Source organism: Gallus gallus, chromosome 5 (assembly GCF_016699485.2).
Source record: "Gallus gallus isolate bGalGal1 chromosome 5, bGalGal1.mat.broiler.GRCg7b, whole genome shotgun sequence".
Lineage (NCBI taxonomy): Eukaryota > Metazoa > Chordata > Aves > Galliformes > Phasianidae > Gallus > Gallus gallus.
In genome coordinates, this window is record NC_052536.1 from 45,490,264 (window position 1) to 45,508,193 (window position 17,930).

Sequence of the window (17,930 nt, forward strand, 5' to 3'; positions counted from 1 at the left end):
ACCTAGGGTGCTCAGCCAGCTTCCTGATGCTGGAGAGGAACACCCTGCAGCCATTAGTTACGTGAAAGCACATGATGTTTTGTGTGCAGATTACAGCCTGTAGTCGTGGCCATGTATCCCACAGCCAGGGTCAAGTCTCACCTGTCCATTTTATGTTCTGTGAAAGCCACGGCTTTATTCAGGCCCTGGCACTCAGCTTCTGACAGCTCAGTCTTTTTTCAAGGAGTTGGGCAGCAGCTGACAATGCACAGCACAACACAGCTCACACTGTTTCTGCCCACAAAACAGCCATTGAGCATTGATTAGGAGCCACTAGTATCCAATGTAAATTCTAGAAGAACTCATTGTTTTTACAAAGACCACATGTAATTTGTTGCCAAGCAGCCTACACAAATATTTGTAGCCTGCCTCTTCCTGCATACAATTAAAAAAAAAAATAAAAAACAACCCAAACCAAAATAACAAGAGCTTTAACTCTGTGCCACATAAGCTGGGAGGGAATTAACCCTGTATTGTACAGAACCCAGACACGAGGATGATGGGATCACTGTGATGCACATTTATTTCATGGGGACAGTGCTGGAGAGGACTTGATTTGGAGGATGGCTATGTATTTAGTGCCTTGGGTTAGACAGTCTTAGACCATCATACATCTTGCCAACGCCTTGTGGGTCTTTCCAATTCTTTGTCCTCTGGAGAGGAGGTCTTTTCTGCCTAATTCTCATGCAATTACTCAGTTTCTAATTGCCACCATCATGAGAGTCTTCCACGTTTTGGCCCATTTAGGAAGTTCTTTTGAATATGTTTTTCTTCCTCACTCCCTGCTATCATTCATATCTGAGAACATGCATAGCTGCCGTGCTGAATCGTCAGACAGGAACAATGTCCAGTCTGATAAATGAGACAAGAGTGCCAGCTCTCGATTTTCTGAGTAGAAAGCTGGAAATAGACACAGTTTTAAAAATACTAGTCATCATTTTTATTCCTATTAGATTTCAGTTTCACCAGTATGAATGATCACACTAGGTTTTTCTGTCTCTGGAAACAGTCCCCAGGCACAGGGCTGTCCAATCACTCAAGAATTATCATCAGTATCACACAGGATAGACCTTTTAAGAAAAATAGACTAAGCATAAATATAAACAATGGCTCAAATCCCAGCTGCATTTTTTCATAGGAACAAGCCCTCATACCATGTGTACCTCTGTGTTTGCAACTGCAGTCTTCAGAAGGAGTCATTTTGCAGCCAAATGATGGGCTGATGCCCTGGACCAGTGACCCCAGGGTCTGATTGCAGGGAGACATTTATGATCTGTGAGAAGGGAGGATTATGAAGGTAATGAGGATGGCTCTGAGAACTGCCTTGAAAGTTCACCATTTGTATCCTCTGTGTATGTCAAGTAAATCACTGGAAAGACTGTTTTCAGGACATTTTCTAACTGTCTCTCTCCTATTTGATTTCTTAGGTTCAGTTATTATTCTGCTTTTAGAAACTAAAGATTCATGCTCAGAGCAGCCACATAAATATGACCTGAGCTCCCCAAGACTGTGCTTTATGTGATACACCTCATACTAGTTTTAAACCTGTTCCCTCAAACTGATTTCAGAACCACCTGGAACCAGACTGCAAATGCCATTTTGGGTGGCTTGATCTACATTTGCCAAACAAATGTTGAAAGTTGTTGGAAAGCATCCTCACTTTAGCAGTGAAACTGTTATTTATAATCAGGTCTTGATCCTATAGTATCTATTAATTAAGATAATTTCCATCAAAATGTCATTTATCCACACATTTATAAGGATATAGAATCATGATAAGGATATAGAATCATTTTGATGGATGATATAATATCCTGCAGCTTGCATAGTGGAGGTAGAACTGAAATATTTCTGGTTCTATTACTTTTCAAATAGCTACAGCAGATGTGCTACGATGCGATTATCGTGGTGGTAATTACCAGGATCAAGATATTAGTGTGTAAAAACCATATTTATCAGCTGTGATTTTGTTTTGTTTTGTTTTTCCTTCAGTAAGGAAAATTCCTTCCTTCAGGTGAAGGAAGAATAGGCAAATAGGTTCTTCTTTTGTTTGCACTGTTTCACCTGTGGTTCTTGTGCATTGCCTGTGACATCTGTGGTGCAGCAAAACGAAAGGGATCGCCTAAACTCACAAAAAGCAGCTGAAAGAAGCTATAAACACTACTGTAAGAAAGTACACATGGTAGCTCTTTTTCCCTGTGGAAAATGGGAGGTTGGAGTCTGTCAGATTGGGTGTATCACGAAGGCACTTTGTCCAGCATCCTCTCCTGGAGCTAAAATCAGCACCAGGAGAATCAAAAGGCCCATGGATGTCTTGCTAACCTGATGTGCTTAAGTCTGACCCTGTGTTGGATGCCTTCCTGGCTTGTTACAAAGAGTTGGTGTAGAAGTTGATGCATTACCTTGGAGATACGGTGATGTACAGGCACAGGCAGCTCGGGGAGGTGGTGGAATCACTGCCCCTGGTGGTGTTCAAGAAACGTGGAGATGTGGCACTGAAGGACACGATTAGTGGGCACGGTGGTGGTGGGTTGGTGGATGGACTGGATGATCGCAGTGGTCTTTCCAAACCTTTTGCAAACCCTCCCGCCGCCATTTGGGGCCCGGCCCGGCTGTGCCCAGCGCCGTGCGGCCGGCGCAGCGCTGCCCTCTGCTGGCGGCGCCGCGAACTGCGCTCCCGCTGAGGCCTGCGCGGGAAGAGCGGGGCCGAGTGAGAGCGCCTGACGGGGGGTGCCCGGGGCTCACACCTACTTGGGGCTCCCCACCTCCCCACGGGTGCAGCCCGGACGTGCCGTGGCACCCGGAGCCCTCCACCCCTCTCTGAGGAACGGGCTTAATGGGACAGCTCTGTCATTAGTCAGAACTTGTAATTTGGGGATGACGTACAGCGTTTTCTCATTTCTGTAGTCAACCCGAAAGCCCCGACACATGCACTGCCAGTCTCGGCAGAAAACTAATCGTGTGCTGCGCGCTGCAGTGCTCTGCTGAGACCCTGGGGAGAACGGTCAGCCCAGGAGCGTGGAGGCACACACAGGGCCTTGTTCCTGCGCTGAGCAGCGGTTGTGAGGGCGTGACACACCGCAAAGCTCTGCTACCCGCCTGTACGAGGTGCAGGGAGCTTGCCAGCACAGCACTGGACCCCTCCTCTTCAGCCTCTAAAGCAAAGCTGTGGATTTAACCGTATCCCGCTTTCAGGGGGCTCATGAGGATGTGGGAATGCCACATAGCCACAAAAAGCCAGACAAGTTCAGCTCTTCAGCCACGTCCATCCTCACAGCTCCTGCCCAGCATACCTTTACCTTCCAAGGTGGAGAGTAAAGCACAGAGAGAGGAAAATCATTTTCACCCAGCTCTGGGGGAAGTGGGACTGAAGGGACAGTGCGTCAGGGGGAGAAAATCCCTGAGCATGGCACGCTGCTCTGTGAGAGCATCCCACAGCCCCAACAAATCGAATGGTGAAATAAATGCTCATCTTTCCCTCTATTTTTGTTCTCCTTCACGTGGCTGGAGAAGGAGGATAAGAAAAACAGCCTCCTTAGGTATGATTCCAGTGCTTTAATTTCTGTTTCAAAGAATCCAATTTATTAGGCAGCAATACCCGAGATTACACTCACTGAGCGAACTCTCAAAGGAAACCTCACCATCTAGGTGTATTTTTCATTATACAATAAACTCTGAACTCCACCAAAGGTGTTTTCTCGTAATGTTAAACTCAGTGCCCGACAATTATTGTCCAGCTCCATTTGGTGCCAGAAGTGCATTCAGTGGAGAAGTAATAAATCCTTTCATGCTGTTTAATAAAACAAGAAAATGTGTTGCTCACACTTGGATGCTAGACTTTATTACACAAACACAGCTAAAAAAATAAATGGAGTATTTCCTGTTTAGAAGTGCCTACGAGTCACATGATGTTGATTTTCTCCAGGTGTTGCCATTCTAAATGAAATTTTCACTTGAGTTTCTCTAAAAGAAGTAAGCGAGTTGTTTCAAAATGCAATAATCAGCATGTTGTTAAAGGTGCAAAACCATTGTAAAAAGAAAAAGCATTCAATGTACTGCAATGAAATTAGATGTGGAACGTAGTGGTTGCCAAATTATAAAAGATATTCGTGAGACACTTTGCCACTCACTTGAGTGCTTTTCTGAGTTTCCACCCAGGAAGGAAAAAAAAAGAAGTCCAACAAGGTCTTAGAAACCCTTTCAATTGATTTTGTCTCTCTGTAGGGAGGTGGAGTTATTTTCTACTCGGGTGGCCTGGTCTTGGTTAAAGGTGTCACCCCTATTGTAAAATAAATGCCTGATAAAACTAGATGTCTTCAGTGAGGTCCTCAATACTAAGTGGAAACAGGTCCTCAGGCAGGATTATCTGTTCCTCCATTTCCTCTAGCTTAAATGAATGAGAAAGTCAGCCAGTCAGTCAGTCCCTTAATAGGTAAACATTCTGGTCTTGGACCTGTCCTGCACTGCTTGTGCTTGCACCACCTCTGTGAACCTCATCCACTGACGTCACGAGGGACATGACTGATGCCTATCATACATGCTTCATTCCTCCTCTCATCTGTTCTTTACTGGCAGACTTGTGTGCACTGCTGTCACCCCTTTGGGGGACTTGTGGGGCATTTCAAGTTGCCCAATTGTCTGTAATTCTGTGGGAGATGGCAAGGTAAAAATGTGTCCCTTACATTTGGAGCAAGAAGCATTAGGAAGGACCTTACACCATCCTGGAGTTTCTCCCACAGTTTCTGGACAATCACCTGTGTTGGGACTTCTGCCCAGAGCAGCACTACCTGCACACTAAAAACTCTATACACCTGAAATGGACAGCTCTCACCCCAAAGCTACAGAGATGCCTCGGTGAGCTCTGGGCCTCAACCATCTCCTGTCCATTGTAATTTTCAGATATACTATCATATGAACTTGGTACCGTCTCTTTGGAATCAATAGCTGCAGATGAATCTCTCTTCCATTAACTTCTTGTCTTTTTCCAGTCTGCAGTGGTTGAGCACACTTATGCTAGTGGAGATAATAGTTCCAGTTGATTTTTTTTCTTGGGAAAAATTAGGAGATCTCTACCATTGGGTGGCTCACGTCTTTTCTGCAGAGACTAACTGTAGCTTACATAGCCATAGGGAAGCACTGATGCAGCGAATCTCAAAGAACATCATCTCCTCAAATATTCTCCAGAAATTTTCCTCTACCTGAAAGAATGACTCAAAGATCCATAATTTCACATAAAATATATCACATCAGAAACGACCGTAGGGGTGAGAAACCTTTCCAGTGAGTTGAACTTTGTAACAGGACATCAGGGCATACGAGGTTTCCTTTGCAGCTTGACTGACTGAAGGCTGTGTGATCACTGGAAGAGATGGGAACACTCCTGTCCCCACACCCCTCTGTCTTATGTGTGGCTGTATAGTTATACGAATCAGAGAACAAACCCATTTAAAAACCATCAGCTTATTTTTGTAGGATTCTTTTTCATCCAGATCAGTTTGCTGGTTTGGTTGGTCCAACAGACAGATGACTGTTGTGTTGGGAAAGTATGGCAGGGCCAAGAGGTGGGACTTGCCTTTGGAATAACAGCACAGTCATCAGATGGCTGAAAGTGCTTGTGAAACCAGCTCAGAGGGTTCTGCAAGCCTAGCACTGTGTGCATCTCCCTGCATACTTTTTTCCCTGAGGCCCCACTTCAGTATGGCATTTAAATTACTGAATTTTGAGCTCATACTTTCCAAGGTAATTCATATTTAATTTCAATTTAATTATATTTCTGACTTAAATTTAATGATAAGCATAGATTTACTTGCATGTGCAGGGTTAGGTATGTGTTCACGTTCTTCGTTGAAATGAGAATATTTCTCATGAGGAATATCACAATTGCATGTACAGAAAGGAATTGGTTTTTCCTAATGGGTGAGTGGGTAAGAATGCAGCTTCCAGTTATGAATTTATTTGTCTCATTTGTTGAGAGATGATTTATTAGTCTTTTCTCATTACTGACAGTAGCAGGTTTCCTCCCACCTGGATGTATCTCCAGGACTCAGAGCTCTCCAGCTAACTCAGACTGCAGATTTAGTGAAACCCTTCCTTATCAGAGTTGGTTTTACAAAGAGATGGATTGTGCTTAAAATGTTTGAAATTCGGCATACTCAGGTTTAGACTCTGTCTTGAGATCTTTGAGATCCTTTGGTCTCTTCCAACTCAAACGATTCTATGATTCTGATACATTTCAGGAGTGAGATCCTCACATTATTTCCAGTGAGACAGAAAAAAAGTGAAGCTACGTGACTGTGAGGTGAAGAAAGACACAAGCACATCTCTCAACGTGTCTTCCTCTCCAATGAGCAACAGGGTTTCAGCATGACTCAGAGAGCGTGTCTCTGTCCTGGCAGGGTTTGATGAGCACAAGTGATATTGGCAGTGGTGATAATAATAGAAAAAGAAAGGTGAAAAGACTTGGGATTTAAGAGGGATTTCAGAGACACTCCAGGAATACTAAATATTGGGTATTACACAATTAAGTGAAACCTTCTGCTGGTATAAAGTATATTAAAAAAAAAAGAGGTCTGTCTGAATAGAAGTGTGATGCCATGCTGCTTCCATTATATATGAATAGTAATTGGAAACAGGACATCTGCAGAAATTAACCATTAACTGTTGAGCACTAAAATCTTTAATTGAGTTTGTAAGCCCTTAATGGCACAGTTAACCTTAAACATAGCTCAGTGCACGCACTACCTGGTTAACACTGGTTAATAACTCTAACAGCCGATAATATTTCACACCCATGAGAGCTCCAGATTAGCAAGAGACTTGGTGGAACGAGCTCAGCTCACCGCTCTTTTGGACCACAGACATAACAGCTTAACCTTTTTGCTGTAATGGGTCTTTTCAGGTTTTCCTCTTTCCAGACCTGCGTGTGATGAGAGCACCCCTACACGCATGGCTTTGCAAACTGCAGACACCGTGTCCTCGGAGCGCTTTGTGGCATAGCAGCAGATGGAAACTGTGTGGGCAGTGATGGATAAATACGCATCAGGTGGTGTGACAGCTGGAAGAGGTGGCTGGAGCTTGCAGTTTCCTTGGCAGAGTGATGCTGTGAATAGCTCGAGGAGAGCAGATCTACCTCAAGGTATCGAAGGGAGTTGGAAGGATCTAGGCTACAAGGAACGGCCTGCTGGGCTAAAGAATAATTCAGAAATCTTAAAAACACCATTCTTGACCATTGAGCTGTATGCCAAGCAAATTCCAGGAATGTTGCAGCCTAGGAAGTCTGGTTCAGGACATCAGGTTTCAGGAATGTAGGCAGTTTAGATGGACTGATACAAGAAATAGAGCTAAGAAACAGGTGGAAGCAGAGCTGCTGAAAAAAACTCATCTTTGCCAGCAGTTCCAAGTATAACTTGAGAAGGGGATTCAGAGGTACCGCTCAGTGGTGTCAGAGCTAGGTTTCCTAGCTAAAAGGCTTGTAAGCAAAGAGGTGCTTTGTTGATATCAACTTCTAATGTGTTTCTGAGGTAGTTAACTGAGTTTGTTCCAGAAGTGTGAATAAAAAAAAGGGAAAACCTCTTTGCATGAATGATATTTTTGATGAGACTCAAAATTTCAGCACATTAAGAAATATTTTTCACCCCGTGAACAATCAGTGTGCATTGTGACTAGCTTCTGCTAGCTCCTGGAGGCTACTGCTGTTATTTTGTACAGGGAGTTCTCTGAGCTGCGTGCAGCTGTAAGGACATGCTGCTGAGGTGCCAGCATGGACTTCTCCTGCCCGTACACTCTTCCTGACAGCACTTTGCCTTTCCCATGCACAGCATATAGGCTGAGGATTCACTTCACAATGGGCAGCTGTGCTTTTGTGGCCATGACCTGCAGCACACAACGATAGAAAGTGAAAACCATCTTCCTTCTCAACTTGTTTTCCTTAATAATGTACCAAAAGTTCATGTGTATTCCTATGAATTCCTGCTTGTCATTTTCATCACCAGTTCTGAACATCACAATGAACTTGACATTAAATAATTGCCCATTTTTCCACCTGCTTTTACAGTTCACAAAATCTTACATTATGCTGGTACAGGTCAAACCCTCGGAGCCAACAGATGTCTCCGAAACCACTTTTCTTGTCTTCATACTCCAGGAATTCTCTAACCGATTTTTGCACCTCTTGAGATGTTTTGCTGACCACAATAAATAAAACACAGATTGCTGCTCGGTGCAAGGTGTGGGTTTGCATTTAATGCAAACCTCTCTATGATGTGGAGATTGAGCCCTCCTGAGGCCTCTGTTTTGTCACCTTGTGCAGATTCGTCTCCTAGGCACCCTCAATCTTTACTGCCTCTGACTTTGCTTCCTGTGGACTTGCAGTACCTGCCGGCATCGATTGCTTTGCAGTCATTATTCCTTTCTTATTTTCCCATGTGTTTTTATGGCAACTTGTGCTGATTTTCTAGACTAGCTGGGGTATATGGGGCTGCTTTGTGCCTCTGTTGGATGTTTTGTTTTTCTTTCTTTTTCCCTAATGGCAATGACTTTATTACATCCCAGCCTGCGTCTCCAGGCCTTATGCTCTGGGATTCCTGTTTGGTTTTCTCATGGAGCAGCCCTTTTCCCTTACCATTTCCCTGTTGCCTTGTATTGCATTTTTATTACAGCAGAGGCTGTGTCTACAGGTCCTTCAGGCTATTTGTTCTGAGACTTTTATTGGATTCTCAATAAATATGTTTGCCATTGGGGGTCCTTAGCTGGTTTCCTTACCTATTTTATTGAAGCTGTGCTTCCAGACAAAATGTTAACCAGCTATTTCAACAGCAATCTGGTTTCTCTTCTGAGCCCTTGCACGGTTTCTTACATGTTTGCATTGGCTGAGTTACACCTCCTGCTTTTTTTGATGTTTCCCTCACCTTCTGGACCTTTTGTGGAGTCAGTCTGGGTGCTTTTCTTCATCTATCTCCATTTGGCTTGGTAGCACAACCAAACCTTTGTGGCAAGTAGCAGGCAGAATGGAAAAGGCTCAGGACCCTTTGCAAAACCAAAAAATCCAAGGTTTTAGCTGGACAGAGAAAAGTAGATCATGTGCCTGTAAAAAACTGTTCCTCAGTAAATTGGCTTTTTACTTGGGATTGGCCATGCTCCACTGGGATACACAGGGAATGAGGAGAGATGGACTCGGTGTCTCACAGCCTGATGAGATTGTCATCCTAAGGAGAGTCAGCTCGGGAAGCCATGGTGTGATGTTACATGCGCTTCAGATGGTATGGATGCTTCAGATTTCTGGTTCCTTTTTCCTCCCCAAATACTACACTTTCACCCGTGAACAAGTCTTTATGCAACAGGGTGATGATTGAATGTCCTGGTGCCCACATCCACTGCTGAACCAGTGCGCTGCCCAGCACCCTGTGGGCATGCAGAGGGCAGTCAGCAGGAAGCTGATGCTTAATGCTGCAGATGAGAACAAGCCTGTCTCCAGCCTAATCCTGATCTTTTAAAGTCATTTTTGGATATTTCATTGGTTTTCTATTTTTATCTTGGATAAAAAGGCTTATGGGATCATGCTCTGTTTCTGTGTGCGTGTTTGCATGTCTGTCTGCTCTTCCCTTTGGAACGAATGGACCAGTTTCAACCAAATCTGATTGAAGTGGAGTGAGAATCACAACAGTCGAGGCTCCTACAATTTCTGTGTTAAAGAAGCAGACAGGTAGAGGAGAGAGATGCTATTAACAGCCTAGGAAGGGAAATCACACAGCATGAGGTCAGCTATGTAAGACATCAGAGAATCCACACAGGAAGGAGACACTCTAAAATCTTTAGCTACAGGAAAAGTTTAGATCACGGTTAATGCTTTATTAGACATAAAAATCCACCCATCATTCAAGTTGTCTTTCCTAAATGAAGTACATATCCTGTGTGCAATAAAAGGTAATTCTGATGGAGCGTTTTCTGGGCTAAGGGCCTTCATAAAGCCCTCTCTCACCTCTCACAAACACATACTGCAGCTTCAGTTTAACTCAGTTAAAAAAATAATTTAAAAAAAAGGCAACAAAACAAATGTCAATACAAACACACCTGAAAGAACAAAGGAAGGATCTGCCAGGAGTTTCCAGGTGATCTGAATGAGCCTTACCCAGCTCAAAAGCAAGAGTGGAAGAGTCACAGGAATCACAGCCTCCAGACAAAACTACAGGCTCCTGTGTGCCTTTTTCCCCTGAGCACGAGCTGCACTTCTCCCCAGGGCAAGGCAGCTCCAAGAAGGATTTTCTGGGCCTGAGAATATCTCCCCCATCCCCAAAACCGAATTTCTCATGAAGGACCCATCATGCCATCTTTGTTATCCTGAGGCTCTAAACTGCTGGGTAATTCCAGGCAAGGCATGAGATCACTCTTTGTACCTCTGTGAGGTACAATGAACCTTGAAGGAGATCTTCTCTTATTTATTTCTTATTTCCTACATCACAGTGAGCTAGGTGTAGGTCACCTCAGTTCCTGTAAAAGAATCATCTGGTCTCACCTGCAACCAGAAGTTAAAAGCAACCCTAATCGTGCCAAGGCCAAAGTATTTGCTGTTGAAGTGGACAAGCTTCATTTGTCTAGTCTCTTAAGCAACAGCTTGGAATTCTTTTAAAGCATGCTCAGATGCTGCCCTCATCCACATGCCAAGAGGATGGGTGGGAGCAAAGAGCCATGAACATCAGCCTGGTGATGACACTAGGCTTCTTTCTTAGGCCAAGAAAACCTGAAGTATCTAAAGTTAGTACATGAGGGACATCAGAGTTTGGGAAAAACACGAAGTGACAAGGATAATGTGCCGTCCTCCAGATTGCAAAGGCCATTAATACTCCTGGTGTGAATGTGGGATACTGAATATTTTAGCACAGCTGGGAAGGTTATCCTAACTGACAGGCTCTAACAAGAAGCATCTTTTTGAAAACATCAGAACTACTTTCTGAGTTTCTGAGACTTCTTGTTGCAAACCCTTTTTCTCATTTTTTTTGCTGCAAATATGCAGTTGGAAGTTGTATCACACATCTTGGTGGTGTTTCATCTCCTAAGGGACTGAAATTTCTGAATGCTCTGAAATAAGAATAACCATCACCACTACCACCCCCTGTGTTATTATCTTTGACTAAAATGTGGGACAAAATAACAATAGCAGTCTTAATTTATCTTAAATGAAAGCAGGTAGCTATATTCTTAAGGGCACAACTCTTCATTTATGAGTTATTTTGCCTACACAGAAGGCTCACTCTCTAAGCCAGAAATAGTGGATATTTTTTTCTGCTCTTAACAAAATCATAATCTTTTATTACTGTGGTACTTATTGTATCTCAAAGCAAAGCACTCAAATCCAAGTTTGGATATCGGAGACCAATGTACTTACCTGGAGCTGGGATTCTAAACTGTGTCTACAGTACTTCTTTCTGCAGCACCCACTCCTGCTGCTTGGTTGTCCATTTGGGGAGCCTGTTGGGATGGCCCACAGCCTGGATGCTGAGTAACACAGCCCCAAGCAGCTGCTGGGAACAGCTCAGGAATGAGGGCTAGCCAGAGATGACTCCACAGGCACTGAGTTGCAGCCACCTGGTTTCACACTAGGTCATGGCATTCCTCTCAGTTCTAGGGATTTGTCTTGCAGACATTTAATTTACTTGTACAGACACAGTCAAAATGCTGAGCATGCTCAACTTTGAAATACAAGCGTAAGTCCTTTTGGGAAAGATGGCTTCTAGCGTTTGTTTTTTTTCCACTGTTTTTTATCAAGAACTACTGTTGTATGACTTAAGTCTAAACTTACTCCGTGACAGATACCAAGGTTCTGTGATATATAGGGAATGCAATGATACAGTCATCCATTTGACTACCTTAAAATTTTGCAGGCTCACTCTGATAACTGCTTCCAACTTTTTGTTTTTCCCAAAGTCTGATTTTCTTTTAACTCCTGATTTCTTGAAAAAGACACTTCAGGTGGTGTGAATTAGCCTAACTCTGGAGAGGCTTGGGCTGAAGATGTATTATTTTGTGACTCTGTGACCTCCACGAAGTCAGTGGCAAACCTCAGATGTATTTTAGTGGGAGAAGTAGCAAGTCCAACACTTCCATCCCTGGGGAACAGGAAGGCGATGCTGAAAGAACCCAAAATATTGCTTACTGAAATACATTTGACATGAACTACTGAATAGGCAGAGTCCCATGACTAAAGGCATCCTGAAATGCGATAAGGCAGTCAGAAGAGAACTTACTGCTTTTCAAAAGAGAACACTGGAACTATACAAGCAGAAAATGTATTACTTGATAATGGATATGTTTTTGGCAGCAGTATCATGTGCGTCTACAAGGTCATTTATGTCCTGCAATAGTTGCTTTATAATGAAAGGAAAAAAAAACACAAAAAAAACCTAACAGTAATTAGATCCCCCTGCATCAGGAAGGCAACAGATCCCTCTTTACTTGACAGATTTCAGATTCCTTTATCCTCCTGTGAGTCTCCAAAATCCTCACATTTCTGTTATATTAAGATTCTTCTCATCCCTTCCCTCCCTTATTCCTACAGGAAAGTGCACATCAAACCTTTATCTCTTTCTATTTGAGCCAAACATTGATTCACTCTTCTGCAGCACCACAGCTGTGCGTGACACTGTGTGGTTTGGTCTGCACGGAAAATGAGGAGTCCATCCCACAGATTATCTGTGACACTCTCAAGAATTAAAGTAAATACTGCTATTTCAAACAAGAGATGAAGTAGCAGCTGGTTTTGGCTGGCTGAATCAGCAGAGGTTTTGCACGATGTGATAGAATTTAAACACAAGTGTCACAGGCCTCGATAGAGGAGCCTCGATGTGGAGCCTGCCCTGTTCTTTGAGGGAGCATGCACAGCCTTGTGTGTACCCACACGTGTGCCCCATAGAGCTCCCTGTAGCAATGGTACAAGCTGGAGGTGCAAACAGGGAGCCTGACTACATGCAAAGTCAGCACGTGGACCCCTCCAAGGAGGTCTGACCGGCTAAGGCCACAAAGAAATAAATAAAGTAATTGCGTCTGTGGCATCATGCTGGCTGGGACACAGCCTGACCACCCTCTGGTGAAGAATCTTTTCCTAACACCCAACCTGACCCTCTTCTGACACAGCTCCATGCTGTTCCCTCAGACCCTGTCACTGTCACCAGAGAGCAGGTACAAACCATGTTCTGTCAACAAAGGTTTTGCCAGCATTGCATAATCTTGACCTAAAACTCACAGTGGGCACTGTAACACTGTTGGAGGTATTTTGTCTGCTGTGTATGTGAAGACAAAAGAGAAATGCAACCTGTAGCCACATCATCCTTAATGCGCTGCTATGCTCGTGCTGAAAGTAGCTGTGCAGTGGAAGTAGCGGCATTAGGCAATGTCAGCCTCACCAGCCCTCTGGGCCTCTCTGTAAGCTAATGGAGAGCACAGGATTCCCCCAAGGGGCTGTGGAGTGGGTTGCTGGACTTGTTCCTGGCATTCCCACCCCACTTCCCAGCTGATGCCCCTTGGCGCCCTGTGAGCGCGATGCGGCAAGTAGGCCTGCAGCCTTTGGAAGAGGAGGAAGAAGGAGGAAGTGGTTGTGCTGACTTGGGAGAAAGATATTTTTGAAGAACCTCAGTGCCTGGTGCAAAGCATGAAGGTTTTCAGTGGGTACCAACAATATGATCAATACAAACAGGAAGGGTCTGCAACCTCTGATTGCCAGAACCTCTCCACGTGCACAGGGCCCAGCTTCCCCTTCTCTTCCAGCTTATCTCCAGCAGCATTTCTTTCAAGCTAAACAAAATCAGGGGCTTTTAGGAACTTAGAAATGTCTGCTTAGTTTCAGCTTCGATAAGCTCCTGCTTCAACTCATTCTTAATGTATCAAAATTAAATGTTTTAAACATATTTATCTGGTTGCTATGGTTTTGCCTGATGCGTCAGACACTTTATCCATCAACTATGACAATCGAATAATATTTTTATTTTCAGATATGGATCGCAGATCCATTTCTTCATATTGGTCCCATCCTCCCCCCAGCCCCAAGTTTTGAACTCACTGGAAAATCCGTTCCATAATACGGTCGGTAAATGAATTACAGTCACAGATGGCCCCTGGAGATTTCATACACGCTGCAATTCATTTGTTAGGAATGGAAAAAAAAAGACCCTGTCTTATGAGGGTATTATCAGAGACAGCAGATCAGACGCCGTAATGCTGCCTTGCACTCTGGATTCTCCCCATTTCCTAAGCTTTTATGACTCGGCATTTGCTATTCCTGGATTTGAAATTTTTTAAATGGAAAGTCAAACTCCAGAATGAAAATGATTGAATGCATTTCATTAGGATTTGTTTTTACAGACCTGAGTGAAACTATTGTGCGCCATTGCAGAGAGATGCTCAAGAATGGCAATGTTCTGCTTGGGCAATAGTAATTATCAGAAGGGACTTAATTCACAGAGGACTGTTGGGAATTAGTCAGACTCTCAGACTGCCTCAAGTGGAAGAAAATGCTAGAAAAATAAGAAAAAAAATACAGAAAACAGTATATAATTTTACTGCTTCTGTGCCTTGCTCAGTGTAGCCATGAAGCCTCCTTGCAAGCCGGCACAGGGGTCAGTGCTCACTTTGCCTCTGAATGGAGGAAGGGATGGAATGTCTGATGTATCAGGCAATGGGGAAACCTTCCTCCTGTGACAACTACAGACCATTCAACTCCCAAGTGAATATGACAAACCTCTTTTTGTTTATGCAGTGATATATAAATTATAACAGAGTAAAATGTAGTGTGTTTATTTAACTGTCCATGCTGACACACTGTCAGCCTCTTGCACAGCCTGGTTGAGAGAGGCAACACTCACTTTTTCTGAACAGTTAGCCTTTTTGGAGTGACTTTTCCTACCTTGCATTACATCCTAGGATTGGACCTGATGGACAGCACAGTCTGATGGGCAGCTGTGGGAAGCTGAGTGAAGAAGGCATTTTTCCCAATCTCAGACACAGCAGCTGATGCTAAGAAGTAGCTGAGGGGCCCCACTCTGTGATGGGGCTTACTTGGGATCCAGAGAAAACCACCGGAAGCCTTTGGCCCACATTTCTATAAGTGACTGTGACCCCAGGGAGGGTTCTGCCCCCTTGCAGACCCTGTGCCAGGGCTGAACGTGGCTGCATGGGCACACATTACTCACACGCTGCTCACAATTGGTCCTGCAGTTTGAGGTTATAATGCTCTGGTGACCCCCACATAAAGCTGAGTGGGTTAAGCTTGCTTGTGGCCATGCAGCTCAGCGCATCACTCTGGATATGTGCACGGGGACCTGGGCAGGGTGCTGGGGAAGGGCAGGGGCGCAGATTGCTGCTGTGCTTTCAGCAGCCCCAGCGTTGTGCAGCTGACAGCATTCAGGGTCTGCTCCCTGTCTCTGTTTGCACTTCATCGAGTTATCTCCTTGCAAGTGAAGAACTCCCAGCTGATTGAACAGCGTGTTCATCATCTGGATTGCCCCGGTATCTCTTTAAGCATTAACGGTGCCATAAAAAGCCCACCAGAAAAGCGGAGGGAGATCTGCTCTATTTTCCACTAAAAGCTTTTGCAGAGCCACATTAAGATCTGAAGTGGAAAAAAAACCCAACCCAAAACACAACAAAATACACAAAACTCCAACTTTCTTTCCCGGTCAAACGTTGATCAAGGAACATTAAACAAAAAGATTTGTTCTGCTCTTATTTGTTTGTAAAACAAAAAGCATGAAATATTTAGCAGCATTGTAATGCAAACCAGATGGGAATAATGCGGGCTTTCAAGGCTGCCTATAGCCACCCCTTTCATGCTGCTGCGGCGGCGGATGGTGCAGGCAGCCCATTAGGACAATTTATGAACAGGACCGCCACAGAGGGAGTTCTAGCGAGAGGTCCGCAGCTCATACAGAGCAACCCCGATAACATCTGTTAGGGTTATTCATCGAAGAGGATTATATTACAATCCTTCTTAATACCACGAGTGCTACAGTAAAACCGGATGAAACTTCAGTTTCATTTGCTCCAGCAACATGCATTTATCGGGGAGTTTTTCTGCAGTTGGAAGCAGGGGCTGCGTTCGTGGTATGTCATGGAATGAAACTTAGAAAGACTAAACTATTAACCCGGGAAACCCCAGCCACTGCTTTTAATCATTCATGGCCACAAAGCTTGGCTTTGGCACCCCATCAGCCCTTGTCCATGGAAAGCCACTCTCCGTTAGCTCTCCAGGGCTGAGATTGATTTTATTTAAATAGCTCTCATTCGGTAACCTTGCTCCATCCTCCTTTATTTAAGACTTTGTTAATGATGTATTTTTTCCCTTAATTTACCTAATCTCATAATGAATGCTCACATCCAACATGACCTCATTACACTGGCAAAGACTTTCGTGTGCATACAATTTAGGGCACAGGCGTATGGCAGAGGACAGCTCTCTAAATGAAGAGGTTTTAAGCATTCAGTAAGATTCTCGCTGACTACAAGACAGGTTCTTACTCCTGCAAAGTGATTTATTTCCAATGTCTTCAATGCAGCTGAGCTGATTTACTCCACTTTGAGGTCTTTCCTAATATTTCTATTTATTAGACTTGCCACTGTTTGCTGCTGCAACCTGAACAGATACTTCTATCCTCCAAGTGGTGCTGCTAACTGAAACAGGTAACCCACTGATATATGACTTAGGAGATATAACCCCGCTCAGAGTATTTAGGTGTTCTGAAATGTTTATAATAATTCTCATTGGCTGTACCGCTCCCACTGAGTTGTTTGCAGAATTGTTTGCAGTCTGAACTTGATCAACAAAATGCTCATCCACCAGACAAAGGTGAGCTGTTTAATCTACTTCCAGGCCCGTTTCTCCCCTTCCTGCTGGAAGACAGCCTTCTCTAGTCTCTGTACAATGTCTGAGACAAAACTGAGTCATCCCAACTTTCCTCGCTGGTTCCAGAGGACCTGGCCTCTGGCTGCACAATAAAAGAAACTACAAGATGAAAATCTGCTTTTCAAAAGTAAAAAAAAATAAAATAGATTTCTTTCATGCGCTGGCTGCAGCCCTCAGAGCAATGCATCTGCCTCCCTTCGTAGCTTTCACTTGTTTTACACCGTTCTCTTCTGGGAGAGATTTGAGCTGCTGTTCTGATCTTGACACAGCTATGGTCAGCCAAAGTATTTGCATTTGTGCTTCTGGGGCCTTAGCGGGAGACAGCTTATGGGCAGGCACAGGACCACATCACACGCATTTTGAGAGAAGTCACGAAGGCCTGGCTAAAGATCAGTGTGTTCATAAAGGCAACGGGGAACCCAACCTGTGGGTTAACCTAAAATCACAGTGGTTTCCCACTCCTCCAGAAGGAACTGCCTGCGGAGCCCTTTCATGTCAGAGACCTTGGCAGGCTGTGTCTCATAGCGACTCAGGAAAGAAAATGGCAATGACTTGGCTGCTAGTGAGAGCTGTGCATCCCCACACGTGTGCTGTGATCACTGGTCTTCAGAGATGCCAGCAGCAGCTACAGCAGCACACTGCTCACTTACTGCATGGGGCTGGAGGCAACCTCAGGTCTGAGGATCTGACAAAATCCACCTTTGCCTCAGTAGGCTTAAGACTGAGAGGAGCAGCAGAAAAAGGTGGTGTTAGAGCCTAACACTGAATAAATGATCTTGAATTGTAATATGATTTAGCAAATGCACATTTTCTTTGCGTTCCAAAGAATTCTATTCAAACAGTGGCACGGTGTTACAGAAAAGCTGGCATTTTCTTTTGAATCTTACAGGGTTAGAATGGAGCACGTACATTCCTCACAACCTTCCTCCAGCAGCAGCAATTTTATCTTTGCTTCACTTGCTCTGGGTGTTTCCAGGTCAGCCCAAATGCTCTGATGATGAGAAAC

At 44.1% G+C, this 17,930-nt stretch overlaps 1 protein-coding gene across 2 annotated transcripts in view; it reads right to left on the reverse strand.

The window, feature by feature from the left end:
- Nucleotides 1–3,579: 3,579 nt before the first annotated feature.
- SYNE3 (spectrin repeat containing nuclear envelope family member) overlaps nt 3,580–17,930 on the reverse strand; it is an 85,293-nt gene continuing 70,942 nt past the window's right edge. For both annotated transcript variants that reach the window (XM_046942045.1, XM_040702139.2), the window contains exon 19: nt 3,580–17,915. The gene's annotated coding sequence lies outside the window, so the exon portion shown is untranslated. The remainder of the gene's footprint in view (nt 17,916–17,930) is intronic.